The following is a 15,822-nucleotide window of genomic DNA, read 5'->3' as shown; positions in this document are numbered from 1 at the left end:
TACGCTTCCGTGAAGTAAAAAACTGAGTTGCACACATGAGCGCCATCCATTAGAGTGGTGGTACTGCAAGAGGAACTTACTGCGCCTCGCAGTCTGCTGGTCTTTGATTGGTACAGATACGTACTGTACAGTCGACATCGTTCTGTTTGAATGCGGTCGCAGATGCTGAGGTTAACTCAATTTGCGGACGTCACCGCAACTGTGCTATTGGTCTATATCTGGACAATGAGTTGCAGAATTCTTCGCCTTAATGTAGGCTGACTTTCGTCTTGTTCGTCGTCGGTAATAGCTTACGTAAGAGCGAGGCTAAGGTCAGGGACAGCGTAACTGATGTAATGGAAGTCTCAGCCCAGCTTTTCCATTCTCCTCTTTTGGTACTTTGAGACTAGTTTCACGAAATTGTTAGCCAGTTAAAGGTAATATTGTTGCTTCCTTGGTGCTGGATAATTGGGCACAACAGCAGTAAAGTATGGTGCACAGGGGCTATTTTCATACAAAGTTTCCACTCAGCAATGTTTGTTGTTTATTTTATTTTGTATCTATTTCGAAACCTTTAATGGCTCCATCTTGTGGCACTTACGCATAGTTACCGAAATGAAATACACCCGCAAGTACATCTTGTTGCAGTACCACAACGTCCTCTAATATACAGGGTCTTACAAAAATGTACGGCCAGACTTTCAGGAAACATTCCTCACATTCCACACAAAGAAATAAAATATGTTATGTGGACATGTGTCCGGAAACGCTTACTTTCCATGTTAGAGCTCATTTTATTACTTCTCTTCAAATCACATTAATCATGGAATGGAAACACACAGCAACATAACGTACCAGCGTCACTTCAAACACTTTGTTACGGGAAATGTTCAAAATGTCCTCCGTTAGCGAGGATACATGCATCCACTCTCCGTCGCATGGAATCCCTGATGCGCTGATGCAGCCCTGGAGAACGGCGTATTGTATCACAGCCGTCCACAATAAGAGCACGAAGAGTTTCTACATTTGGTGCCGGGGTTGCGTAGACAAGAGCTTTCAAATGCCCCCAGAAATGAAAGTCAAGAGGGTTGAGGTCAGGAGAGCGTGGAGGCCATGGAATTGTTCCGTCTCTACCAATCCATCGGTCACCGAATCTGTTGTTGATAAGCGTACGAACACTTCGACTGAAATGTGCAGGAGCTCCATCGTGCATGAACCTACATGTTGTGTCATACTTGTAAAGGCACATGTTCTAGCAGCACAGGTAGAGTATTCCGTATGAAATCATGGCGGTGAATCGAGGAAGTACAGTACATACTGACGAAACTAAAATGAGCTCTAACATGGAAATTAAGCGTTTCCGGACACATGTCCACATAACATCTTTTCTTTATTTGGGTGTGAGGAATGTTTTCTGAAAGTTTGGCTGTACCTTTTTGTAACACCCTGTAGTAAATGCAAGTCGTACATGACGAAGCAAACCGGCTTCCAAAAATATAAAAAAAGACGCTGAACCGATTGTTAGGTAATAACTTTCATGACCACTGCTTTTTTAAAATAAGAGAACCTTCATTCTATACTAACCAGTTGGTCGCCTAATAAAATATGTTGGGCTGCAAAGGAGTGTGAACTGAATTAAGTCTTGGTAATAGTCAGAAACGCTTCTGAGCTGTTAGCTGAATATGTCCCTCAGATGGTCAGCCTGGGGCGAGGGGATGATCTGCGGTGTATGGTAGCAGAAGAAAACTTAACAAGCCGAAGTCGTTAAAAAAGCATTTTATTGGAAGACCGGTTTCGACAGGGCTATGTTGTAATCAGCAGAAAATTGAAAACCATAAGATCCGGCGATGACAGCACAGCTATGTCGAAATCAGTTAGCTATTAAAATACTTTTTTATCGATCTAGGTTCGCGAAGTTTTCTCCAGTTGCCTCGTTAATTGAAGTCGGAGGTGTAACACTTTCGGTCGGAGTGGTTATTTTTGTTGTGGACCGTTTCATTCATTCACATTTAAGGGGTGCGGACATACAACCTGCAAAATACGCATACTGTCTGAGTTGTACTGTATTTCATTAAGATCTTTCTATGTCGACAATTTCCATGTCATTCACTTAACGAAGCGAAAGATTCAATACGGTGTTTCATTAGTCAAGAGTTTTCCAAGTTAATATGATCGTACGGTAAGGTTATCATAGGACACTGTCAGAGTATCTTGATAATCATTCGACAGTATCGAATGCTCTCCCCATTAAATTCGCCTATGTATTTACACAGCTTAGTACCTGTCCAAAGCTCTAATATCCTAACCTAGTAACCGCTACGCGAGATAAGACATGGAACCAGCAGAGAAGCTATAGTCTTTCTTGAAAATAAGTTCTTGAATTTTACTCCACAAGGGTTTCGCATTTTTCCAAACATTACCATTTACGATTTCTTAACATGTCTATTATGTTTTTGTGTGGAGTATACCGATCTGATCCAGTTCAGAAATGGCAGTAAGTTTCGCAAAGAGAAAGGAATGAAGGTTAAGGGAAACCACGGAGAAACGTGCATCAAGGCAGCCAGACGGAAATTTGCATCCTCACCCTCCCCAATACCAGTTCAGTGTCCACACCGTTGCGCAACCTTTCCCGGCACAGAAAATTAACTTTCACCTTTGCTAGCGTTCGAGCTTCCTTCTGTCGATAAAGTTTCAAGGTGATCGCGTTTTCAGCAAAGATACTTCATGTGCTGCAGTCTTGATCAAACTCCACACATGCGTTTCGTGAATACAGAAGGGTGTTAGGAGACAGTGAAGTCGCATTCATCCTATACAAGTCGCTGCACCGACCGTTCGTGGAGTCCACCGCCATTGTGTGCAAGAACGCAGCGGAATGTCACATCCATCTAATACAGCGTGTCCAAAATCGTGCTGTGGGAATGACACACGCCCTGGCAAGGGACTTCCCATAGGGCAACTGCAGCATGTTCATCCCCTCTGCAAGCGTTTCGGGTCCTTTTAGAAGGAAGCGTGGCAGTTCCAGAACCGACGTACCCTGGCACTTGGACACAAAGGCGGTAATAATGGCAATACAGGATGGCCAGATGTGTTGACGATCATATGAATGAAGAACTCCAAGGAAATATGGCAACAGACGAACAAATGGAGAGCACCAGATTATGCGCTAAATAAAACAGAAGAAAAGGAAGAAGACTGAACGCTTAAACAAAATTCAGAAGAAGACTATGTACAGCAGACAGCTCAGAAGAATGCCTGTGGGGCTTGAAATAAGAACCGGGGAAAGGTCGTTCCACTCCCTACTTTCCCTACTTTCCGCCCTCACTGCCTATGGTCTGCATTATTAGCACTGTGAAAAATTATGCTGTACCAGTAGACCTCATTCTCAGCCTTTTCATGTTCCATTGTTAGCTGTTTCAATCATTTCAATCAAGAAACGGGCGGGAGAACCATGTTTTTAACTTATGGTAGGCCAGAGAGAGGTGGGCCACATTTTTTCTAGCGTGTTTTTCAATTTTTTGACATCTGGTAGGACGTTATATAGAGTGTCATATAAACTTAAGTACAATATATTACTGAGACACTGACACTTAAAATACAAGAGATACGACATACAGAAAATACAGATGAGTGGTCCATCTCACCCATAGGTGTACTAATAAGATGGACCAGTGTACAGGGAGAGATGGACCATATAAAAATGGCTATACATGAAGAAAAGACTCAACAAAAATTACAATTTTTATTTGGAATAAGTCGTAATGAATACAGAATTATACTACTTAATATTGTTATACTTATTATATGAAAAATTGATTGTGTCTTTGTAGAATGACCCCCCATAAAATCACTAAATGCTCGCGATAGTTGCTAGAGTCCTGACCTGACAGTAGTCACGCAGGTTTTACAGATTTCCTTCAGAAAAAGCAATCCTCATAAGTTTAGACCTGTAATGTCGAGTGTATAGTTACAGAACAGGAGAGGAATTGATGATGGATCGCATCAAACCAGTCAGAAAACTGATGACTCAAAAAAAAAAAAAAAAAAAAAAAAACCTATGCTACGATAACAGCTAGAAGTCGTAGCGAGGTCACGCTATTACCGGATGTGACGAGCCAGTTGTGAATTATCGATACAGTGTAAGCGTGAAATAGCAGAGCAAAACGTTTATTTCATTTTGACGTCCCTCCTGTTATTAATTTTCAGAGGGAAAACACTAAAGCCGGCCGGAGTGGCCGAGCGGTTCTAGCCGCTACAGTCTGGAGCCGCGCGACCGCTACGGTCGCAGGTTAGAATCCTGCCTCGAGCATGGATGTGTGTGATTTCCTTAGGTTAGTTAGGTTTAAGTAGTTCTAAGTTCTAGGGGACTGAAGACCTCAGAAGTCAAGGCCCATAGTGCTCAGAGCCAAAACACTAACGCAAAGTCTGAATTGTTCCTGATCCAGTTCTAAATACTGGCACTGTCGTGTAGCAGAAAATGCTAACTTATGTAAACGAGAAATAAGATTATAAGTCTTGATTGAATATTGGCTTTTCTAATGAGTTGTTGGTTTTGTTCAAACATTAGCCTGTTTGTCTCTCACCACAGCAATTACATTTATTACCAAATGTTGAACAACATTCAAGTGTCCATCGCGAACAGGTAACACACTGAACCCAATCGCAATTTTTTTAAATTTCGTAATAGATTTCACAGCGCCCAGCACTTTCACTTTCATCTCATTCATGAAAGCTATTTTCATAATCTTCAACAATGTCCGCATCTGATGACCACAGTGAACTATTTGCAGTATTTTTCGTTTTTAGCGTGTTCAGTCTGTTTTTATCTTCATTAGTATTTCCATTTTGTGATTTTTTTGTGTCTTCTTTCTTTCCGTATTTCTCTTTTTCAGTACAGTTTCAATGTTTTCAGCAGAGTTTGGCCCTTTGGATGCGACTGCTGTCTTCTTCTTACAGTGGTTGTATCAATAGAAGGAACAAGTGTTATTTCTTCTAGTTGTTTGTCTGTCTGTGTTTAGGAGCAGTCAGTTTTGTGGCATCTAGGAGGTTATAGATTTAGGACGAGTGGAGTGCGAGGTTACGTCGTCGAAGGAATGCGATTTGAGCAGAAAACTCTGCTTTTTCGATGTGCTTGGGATCAACAGTTCTTTTGAAGAGCTTTGAAGTGGTTGGTTGGCCTGATCTGCGTGTGAGATTCTGTTCTATAATATTTTGGCACAGACATATCTTCCGACGAATAAACATAGTCCGGCACTGCGGCCATCTTCAGAGATTCTACCTGCTTTAAATCTAAATTTATTAGTTCTCCATCTCTCCACATTAAAACAAGTGGACCATCTGTCTCAAATAATGCTGGTCCCTCTCTTCCGATTTAGTGGGAGAGATGGACCATCCAAACTTCTACCTACAGGTGGCGAACACGGCGGGCATTTTACGTTAGTTTCATGCCTACACCTTTGCCAAGCTCGCAGTACAAGAACTGCATCAGTACTGAGCAAACTAAGCCTTGATATGAGGGTTGAATGAAAAGTAATGCCTCCACCTTCGTTAATTGGTTTTGGATAGCAATATTTTAATAAATCGAACGCAGAAATAATCCTCAGAATGTGATTTTTAATTACCAATATTCACTTTTCCTCAAATCACCAGTCAATTGGATACATTTCTGCCAATGACGACCAAGTTTTCTGAAGTCGTCACGGAAGAAGTCGACACTCTGTTTCCGCAACCACAGTCCCACAGTTCTCTCAACGTCTTCATCAAAAGCATAATGACGTCCTCGCAGATCGTCTTCTGTAATCGGGAACAGATGGAAGTCAGACGGTGCTAAATCTGAACAGTATGGAGGATGCCGTACGGTTGTGAGATTCAGTCTCTGAAGTTCTGCTGTGGCTTGGCACTGTCATGCTGCAGGAAAACATTTCCCTTTTCCTTTCGGACCCTTGTTAGCCGTCGTTTCAGGGTTCGCAGTGTTGTGATGTAACGCTCTGAATTTATTGTTTTTCCACGATCTGCGTCCCAGAACACTATGGACATGATTTTTCCAGCTGAGGGCTGCGTCTTGAATTAATTTTTCTTAGGCGTGTCTTTGTGTCGATATTCCATAGACAGACGTTTCGTAAGATAAACCATAAACTGCTTTCATTCTCTGATGGATCTCCTTTGGGGTGACACCTTCTGCTGTCAAGAATTCAATGACTGCACGTTGCTTAAATCGCACTGACCGACAGTCTGCGCAGGGTTCCATACTTTACACTGTAACAACACAACCGTTCAATGCTAAGGCTTCCCGCCAACTGGAGCTGTAGAGAAGAGGCTCGGAACAAGCCAGTACCTGCCGCATACCAATGCTGCCAACTGTTGAAGAGTTACGAAGGTGGGGAATAGTCAACCCTCGTATTAAAATTATGTAGCTACTCGATAAAACTTTTCAGCTAACCAAAACAGAGATTGTGATTTTTCTCCAGAACTAACACTAAAACGACAGTAATATTTTTTTCATCACGTTTGTTCTTAAAAGAGCTTCCTCACAAGTAAATGGAAGCTGCTCCGTTGTGGCGCATTTGTGAAATACGCCACTGGCTTTTCTCACCCAGTGGTCCAACTCTCCCGGCCTTACCCTAATAAAAATAAATGTGTACCATAACTAAAGGACGTATTTCAGTAGTTAATAAAATGTTTGTACAACTTCTACTGATACTAGGTATTCAAAAATGAATAATTCGACTGATATTATTCAGAAGTCTCCTAATTAACCATGTGCCTCACCGAAGTCGCGTGGTTTGCCTGCTTCATCAATACAAGTAGACGTACTGTAGGCGCAACCATAAAGGAAGGGTATCCTGAAGAGTTGCAGCAACCCTTTCAGATGCAGTAATCTACATGGCTGACTGATCTTGTAATATTGCTTCTGATAACTTTTCTTATGTCTTGACCACACTTTTATTTTTCCAACTGTCATAACACTGCCTCTGAAAATGACGTAAAGTCAAAACGCGTAAGGATATTGGACAGATAAAAGTGTGGTCAAGACATAAGAAAAGTTATCAAAAGTGCAGCCAAATGGCCGCGTCCTCTCACAGCATTTTCATGCAAATTGCAGCTTGTAATATTAGCCCTCTGCATTAGACCATCCCCTCCTCTGGTTTTAGTTTATGCGTCCCAACCTGGGATGTTTATTTCCCACGCACTGGAGTAAAACATTACAACATATAATTTAAATTTGTGGAGCCGAACACTGAAAGTTTTTAATACAGTCTTACTATTAACACTATTAATATGTTTGCTTATTAATTTTGAAAAAGTGTTATGTAGTAGGTAAGCATTTCAAAACATTTAGAACTAAATGACAAGACAACGCACGCCACATTTCCGTAGCATGCCACAATGTTGCAAGACGTCACCCCAGCGTAAACGCGGCTTTAGAGCCAGGTCTGTATTGTATGGTTGATGTGATGTGTTGCGTACGAAACTAAAACCTGCAATCAGATCCAAACGTCGTGGAAAACTGTGAAGAGGTGTCATCCTGCAGCAAGATAACGCTCGCCCACATTCTGACAAACGGACAGCCGACGCAATAAAGGAGTTGAGATTCGAGGTGCTGGAACATCCACCATACAGTCCAGACCTGGCTCCAAGCAATTTTCACATGTTTGGACCCTTAACGGATGCACTATAGGTAAGAAGATTTGAAAGTGATGAAGACGTCTTTGCTGCGGTGCAAAATTGGTTACACATGCGACCGATAAACGTATTTTCTGATGAAATAAAAAAAAAAAAAACTCGTAAAACGTCGGGAAAACTGCATTGAAGTCCAGGGAGATTACGTAGAAAAATAACACATGTTTCAGTTTTCTATCATCAGAATAAGTACAGATTTTCACAAATGTGCCTTTACTTTTTTAATTCCCCTCGTATGCCTGTATGTAGATGATTTTGTAAATAAGCTTTACCTATAATGTACTTTTAAAGATATAACAAGGGATGGCTTTTCTGATAGTGCTTATGCGTGAATAGTGAGTTTCGGCATTAACATCTATTTATAAATAACTGTTTAACCATGGGTAACGCCACGGTCCAAGCTAGTAACATATATAATTATACTAACCCCCTAAGACATCCCCCCCCCCCCCCACCCACTGGTAAAAGCACAAATCGAACACTGATTAGCCGATTACCCATGCTATGTTGGTACCGAGAACAGCTGAAACCAAATGTAAATTACAACCCCAATTTTTTCCCGATGGCATGCAACTTGCGCTACCACTCCTAAACTGACTGCCACAGTTCTCGTATCCCAGGGCGAGATAAATATTTATAGGCCATCCGGATCTCACATTTTTATTCTACCCATTAACAGACGGTGGGAAGACATGGACTACGACCCTGCCTGCAGCGAGCCACTGATTTGAATGGATATTGGGGGAAGCTGGTAGAAATCGCAACACAAATAAAAGATTTAGAAACTAGCACAAAGAAATTTATTCCGAAATTAGCGCAGAACAATGTACTCCCAACGAAGGGCAGCTTCCACTAACATAGGCACATTCACAGAATGACATCATACAAATAGCGTCCACGTATAGCTACACAAATTTGACTGAGAACTTTTCAGAGAGAGAATCCTGAACCATGAGAAATAGGTAGCGGCAACAAAAGGGGAGGGGTAGGGAGGGTAGCACGATTCGGTGAACCTTACCGCATGGCGGGTGCTGCTGCTCTCCCGCAATTTCGTGAAATACTCACGATCGCCAAACAGCCGAAACGGCGATCGAATCCGAGCGTCATTATTAGACTATGCCCGAAGTGACGAACCAAGCGAGGTGGCGCAGCCATTAGCGCAGTGGACTAGCATTCGAGAGGACGACGGGTCAAATCCGCATCAGGCCATCCAGATTTAGGTTTCCCGTCATTTCCCTAAATCGCTCCAGGCGTACGGGGGGATGGTTCTTTTGAAAGGGCACGACCGATTTCCGTCCACATTCTTGACACGGTCCCAGCTTGTGCTCTCTCTCTAGTGACCTCGATGTTGACGGGACTTTGAATCCAATCTTCCTTCCTTCCTCCCCGAAGTCAGGAACAGTTAATATTTTCCGTTGCATGGCGGTCACGGTCGCGACAGCAGCTAGTAGACCTTCCAAGAAGACGTTCCGGAATATCCCGGAGTAGCGATGTTCAGGGCTTATGTTAGCTGGTCGGCAACTCATACTAGTGTGTCTATGGCTGAACAAAGTAGTTCCACTGCCACCTTGCTGGGTGGTCAAGTGGCTAGCTGTCGTCTCCTGGGCCATAGACCTGGCCCCTTCCTTTATGCCCCACCTATTAAAGGATACCTTTTAATGGACATTATATTGGGCCTCCCACCCTTCGCCTTTTTGGCAGATTGGACTCTGCTGGGAAGAATTCCAAAGAAGTGTCTGAATGTCTGTGCAGAAACGGGGGTCTATTTTTCCTTAAGAGCCGAAACCAGAGATGATAGTAATGTAACACGTCCGGGTTTGGAGCGACTTTGATGTTCTGTCTCATCTCAAAGGTGTTCCAGTACGTTAAGATCGGGACTCTAGACAGGCTAGTTTACTTCAGGAATATCGTTGTCCATAAACCATTGCCGCAGGGATGCTGCTTTATGACAGGGTGCACTATGATACTGATACAAACAGTCATCGTCTTCAAACTGATCCTCTACAATACGCAGTGCACAATGCTGTAAAATGTGTTTCTATCCTCCTGCATTTATCACAGTAAGGAATCCACATCTTAACCAAGAAAACCGCCAAATATGGAGACAACATCTCCTCTGCAGTACACTGCTGGCTCTACCCGTCATGGCAGGTGACGTTCTCCAGGATTTCCCGAAATACAAACACTTCCATCGAATTGCCAGGGGATATAGCGTGATTTGTCGCTCCAAATCACTTATTTCCAGTCATCCAATAGGCAATGATGTTGCTCTTTAAATAATCTGAAGTGTCGCTTATCACTGACCACAGAACTGAGTTACTAGTTCATCATTGAGCCCCATTCTTTTTAACTCCATACAGTCACTGTACTAGCTGTACCCTTTCTAAGTCACAAATGTTTTCTTCCGCTGATTCATGAAAGATTTTACAAAAAACCGTGTCCTTTAGTACACGAAGTTTGCCTGCTCTTGGTTTAGCTGAGGTTATTCCTCTACGTTTCTACTTGACATTCACATCACCAATAGTCAGGCAGCCTCAGAAGGATGGAAATGTTCCTAATGGGTTTATTTGTCTGATAACACCCAATGACTAGCCCACGTTCGAAGTCACTGAGCTCTACTTACCGACTGATTCTGGCCACCTAGATGTCAGTCCCACACTACTTAGGGGTATGAGGATATTTTGATGAGATAGTGTATGTCGCATATCTCTCATCAGGTTAGTCAAAATTACCTTCTGCTCTATGTACCTTGCACAGTAACAATGTAAACATTATGGCATCCACGAAAATATATTCTGCTTCACAGTAAGTCACACAGCAAATCCGACTCCCTGCTACGTTCCTGTGTCGTGCACTCTTCTTTCCCGTGAACAGAAAGGATTTCGCAGTTTGAGGTTGTATTCTCTCTCAAAAGCGGTTGCCAGGATTTGATATACGTTAGAGATCCACTGAGGTGTCAAGTATCCTGATGTAACCAGTGACTCTACGAGATCAACCCTTCCAAAACCCAGGTAATAGTTATGGGACGCACCACCCCCACCTTCCATCTCTATGACTTCTAGCATACCATTTATGACGGTCCCATCCTGCTAACTAATACACTAAAATATCTTGGACTAACAATCGACCAGCAACTAAAGTGGAAACCTCATCTACTAACCATCCAACAGAAAGCCCACAATAGACTAAAACTACTAAAACTATTGACTAGCCGAACTCGAGGATAGCACACCTGCACTGTCCTTCACATCTATAAATCCTTAATCTGTCCCAACTTTTGTTATGTGAATGTTGCATTGATCTCCGCCCCACCCAAGTTCTATCAGTCCCTCAAGATCTTGCTTCGCTTTCCGCATACGTTTATTTTCACCCACGAGGATCCTTTACCGCCTCTCCTCACTCACACTGAACACCTCCAGACGATATACACCATCTGAAAATACGACTACAATAAGCCTATCATCACTCCTCTGCTCGCCAGTCCTCATATGGTGCTGCTCCTTTACAACACATCACACCCACTGTATGCTCCCCAAAGGAACTTCAACCGTCTCCCCCTCCCAGTCATGAACTTCGCCCTGACATTTACCCACCCTACCAGCTAGAGGACCTCCCCACCCAGTCCACTTTTATCATAGCTTCCTTTCCCTCCCCTCCCCACATTTCCTTACTCCCTTTTTTCCCCATCTGACTTTCTTGCCCCACCCCATTTTCACAATAACTATTAGTGACACGAATCCGCCCCCTCCCCTTTATTCCACAGCTTCTTCTGCCCCGACAGCCACTCCTACCTCATCGCTGCTGTACCCCAGACCTCCATCCTTATACCATCACTTTTCTACTCTCACCAGCCCACCCTTTCTTCAACAACTGATCCCTCCTTCCAGCTTCTAGTGACAGAAATGTGCTTCTTTTAACTATCAGTGGTTCGGTAACATGTTTTAAATGATTTAAATGTGCGCTTATTGTATTTCATTTTACCTTTTTATTGTTACTGTGTTTTACCTACTAGTGCTGCAATCTAAAGACTTTCATTTTATTTTTCGTCTTTAAAAAGTTTGAATTCAGTGCAAATATCTCCACTACCAGTTACTTTTTTTTTTCTTTTTTTTTGCGGCGACAGCTCGCTCACCTACCCCTACGGACGTGGGGGGATGAAATAACTACACTACTGGCCATTAAAATTGCTACACCACGAAGATGACGTGCTACAGACGCGAAATTCAACAGACAGGAAGAAGATGCTGTGATATGCAAATGATTAGATTTCAGAGCATCCACACAAAGTTGGCGCCGATGGCGACACCTACAACGTGCTGACATGAGGAAAGTTGCCAACCGATTTCTCATACACAAACAGCAGTTCACCGGCGTTGCCTGGTGAAACGTTGTTGTGATGCCTCGTGTAAGGAGGAGAAATGCGTACCATCACGTTTCCGACTTTGATAAAGGTCGGATTGTAGCCTATCGCGATTGCGCTTTATCGTATCGCGACATTGCTGCTCGCGTTGGTCGAGATCTAATGACTGTTAGCAGAATATGGAATCGGTGGATTAAGGAGGGTAATACGGAACGCCTTGCTGGATCGCAACGGCCTCGTATCACTAGCAGTCGAGATGACAGGCATCTTATCCGCATGGCTGTAACGGATCGTGCAGCCACGTCTCGATCCCTGAGTAAACAGATGGGGACGTTTGCAAGACAACAACCATCTGCACGAACAGTTCGACGACGTTTGCAGCAGCTCGGAGACCATGGCTGCGGTTACCCTTGACGCTGCATCACAGACAGGAGCACCTGTGATGGTGTACTCAACGACGAACCTGGGTGCACGAATGGCAAAACGTCATTTTTTCGGATGAATCCAGGTTCTGTTTACAGCATCATGATGGTCGCATCCGTGTTTGGCGACATCGCGGTGAACGCGCATTGGAATCTTGTATTCGTCATCACCATACTGGCGTATCAGCCGGTGTGATACTATGGGGTGCCATTGGTTACACGTCTCGGTCACCTCTGTTCGCATTGACGGCACTTTGAACAGTGGACGTTACATTTCAGATGTGTTACGACCCGTGCCCTACCCCTCATTCGATCCCTGCGAAACCCTACATTTCAGCAGGATAATGCACGACTGCATGTTGCAGGTCCTGTACGGGCCTTTCTGGATGCAGAAAACGTTCGACTGCTGCCCTGGCAAGCACATTCTCCAGATCTCTCACCAACTGAAACCGTATGGTCAGTGGTGGCCGAGCAACTGGCTCGTCACAATACGCCAGTACTCTTGATGAACTGTGGTATCGTGTTGAAGCTGCATGGGCAGCTGTACCTGTATGCGCCATCCAAGCTCTGTTTGACTCAATGCGCAGGCGTATCAAGGCCGTTGTTACGGCCAGAGGTGGTTGTTCTGGGTACTGATTTCTCAGGATCTATGCATCCAAATTGCGTGAAAATGTAATGACATGTCAGTTCTAGTATAATATACCCGTTTGTCATCTGCATTTCTTCTTGGTTTAGCAATTTTAATGGCTAGTAGTGTATAAAGAAAAAAAGAAATGTTTCAAGTGCTGTGTAGAGCTTTTAGTGAAATGCCGACAAGCAAATCTTTTAATTGCCGGCCAGAGTGGCCGTGCGGTTCTAGGCGCTACAGTCTGGAACCGAGTGAACGCTACGGTCGCAGGTTCGAATTCTGCCTCGGGCATAGATGTGTGTGATGTCCTTAGGTTAGTTAGGTCTAATTAGTTCTTAGTTCTAGGCGACTGATGACCTCAGAAGTTAAGTCGCATAGTGCTCAGAGCCATTTGAGCCAAATGTTTTAATTGACAAGAGCCGCTGCTGCTGAGGGATGGTAGTAATCGTCGGCGCACGTCATCTCCAATCTGCCTTGTCCGGCACTGGTGGGCGATACTGCGTAGCCGACATTTCCTTAAAGTGATGGCGACGCGCCGCCAATAAACGCGGGCCTGTCGCTTAAGCGGCAGAACTGCGCAGTTCTGACGCACCGGCGTTGCCGCCAGGCCGTGAACAGAGCGCCTCGCGCTATTGGAGTCAAGTGGGCGATTAACACGGAGACGCTGCACGGGGCCGTCATCCCGCTACGCGCGGTCCACTCCGCTGGTGGGAAACGGGGGTGGGGGGTGACGGATGCCTCGACTCGCCGTCGCGACACGTCGAAAATAGCGGCGCCGATCTCTGGGACCTGCGACCTCCAGCACGCGGCCGATCTGATTAGGGTGCCGGAGTGAGCTGTTACGCGCGTATATTTAGGGTGGAGTGCGATGTCGCAACGGCCGGCATCGGAATTGGGCGTCGTTGCTCCTTCGGCCCTGGACGTTCACGCGTCTGCCGAGTGACTGGAAGCTGTCACGCTGTGGATGGGGCTGCTTTATTGGCCATTACAGCGATGGCCCGATGACACATCTCGACGAATTGACCGAGATGGAAGTGTGACACCACGTAGCCTATTCATAAAAATGTACATGTTTTTAGTTTGCTGTAATAGCAACAATGGTCTAACCAAAAGTTTGATGAATCATCGAGTTTTGTTAACTTGGTCATGAACTTTACACGAACCGAAACGACTGAGCCAACGGCCTTGCCGCTGTGGCACATCGATTGCCCTCAGATTACCGAAGTTAAGCGCTTTCGGGCTTGGCTGGCTCTTATAGGGTGACCGTTTGGGCCTGCCGTGCGCTGTTTGGCAAGCGGGGTGTACTCAGCGGCTCTGGTCACGAAAGCACAACGGCCGGGGGAGCGGTGTGCTGATCACATCCAGTGACGCCTATCGGCTTAAGATCTTACGGCGGAGGACTGTACCGTTGAGCCATCCGATGCCTGTTCGGAGAGAGAGAGAGAGAGAGAGAGAGAGAGAGAGAGAGAGAAACGACTGAAAGTACTTTATTATCCATTCCTTTAGACATTATTATATTTGCACATGCTTTATAATAATTCAGACGTGATTATAATAGTGGCCATAGCGGTATTTTCACGAATCGTTTTCTAAACCTGTAGTGCGATGCCTTCACAGTATTTGATAAGGTTTAAGTGTCTATAAACACAAAAAAATGGCAACACTGCGGTCTAATAACGAAAACAATTTACTTTTTTGTGGATGAAGTAGTGGCTTATCGCTCGGTTCAAGAACAGGAGCAAACAGCTCCACAATATACCATTTAGCACTACACTCAATTAATGCTTGAAACGTCCCCTTTGGAAAAATTTATGAATGACTGCCCTGGTAAACATCTTACCTTATTTGATTTTCAAACAGCTGAGCAAAACTGAACGTACTAAGACATTTCTCTCTTTAGTGTTGCGTATTAATTTGATCCTGATTTTGTTTGAATTTCCTAATTTGTTCGGACTCTTCCGTGTCTTTAAAGACTACCGGTCTTGTGTCAGTCAGATTATCATCTACCTTCGTAGATAAATTATTTAGCTGATCCGAAAGTTCGTCTACTTTCTCTGCTAATGAACTAATTTCCTCCATGTGGCTTTCTGAACCAATTTTCAGAGTATCTGCTGTGTCCTTTAAGTTTTCTTGAGTTTTTGCAAGTTGCGTAACCGAATCGGTAGATGCAACTGAGTCAATTTTAGCCTGCAAGGTCTCATGATTTTCATGAACAATAGTTTGCAGTTCTTTTATGGCTGCTTCGTGATTCGGTAATGCATTTTCATGCCGCGAAAAAAGAGATTGAAAATGCTCACAAATTTGTGTTTTTACGTCATTACTGTTTTTTTGACATTTCGATTCGATGTTATGTAACTCAGTAGTTAAATCTTCACGTGTTTATTGAAGTTTTTCTTAAATTTGTTTCTGATTTTGTTCCATTTGTTGCTGTGACTGTTTTTGATTTTGTTCCATTTTGTCTAAATGTTGCTGTGTTTGTCTCTGCTGTTGTCCCATTGTGTCTAACTTTTGAAGCTGTTGCTGTGTTTGTCTCTGATTTTGTTTGATTTGTTGCATTAATTGCAATAATAATGTATTAGTGTCTGGAATCTGTTCCTCTATGCTTTTCGGCAGTGCATTTACACCGGCAACATTCGCATTTTGAAAAGCAGAAAATGTGTCTTGACTTAACTGAGAAAAAGGTGAGGACGCAAAACCTGAATCTACAGTATTTGCAAAATTTTGTCCTGTCATTTCGGAATCCTGAGGCGAACTGT

This window comes from Schistocerca nitens, chromosome 5 (assembly GCF_023898315.1).
Source record: "Schistocerca nitens isolate TAMUIC-IGC-003100 chromosome 5, iqSchNite1.1, whole genome shotgun sequence".
In the NCBI taxonomy this organism is placed as follows: Eukaryota; Metazoa; Arthropoda; class Insecta; order Orthoptera; family Acrididae; genus Schistocerca; species Schistocerca nitens.
Note: the sequence above shows the minus strand (reverse complement) of the source record.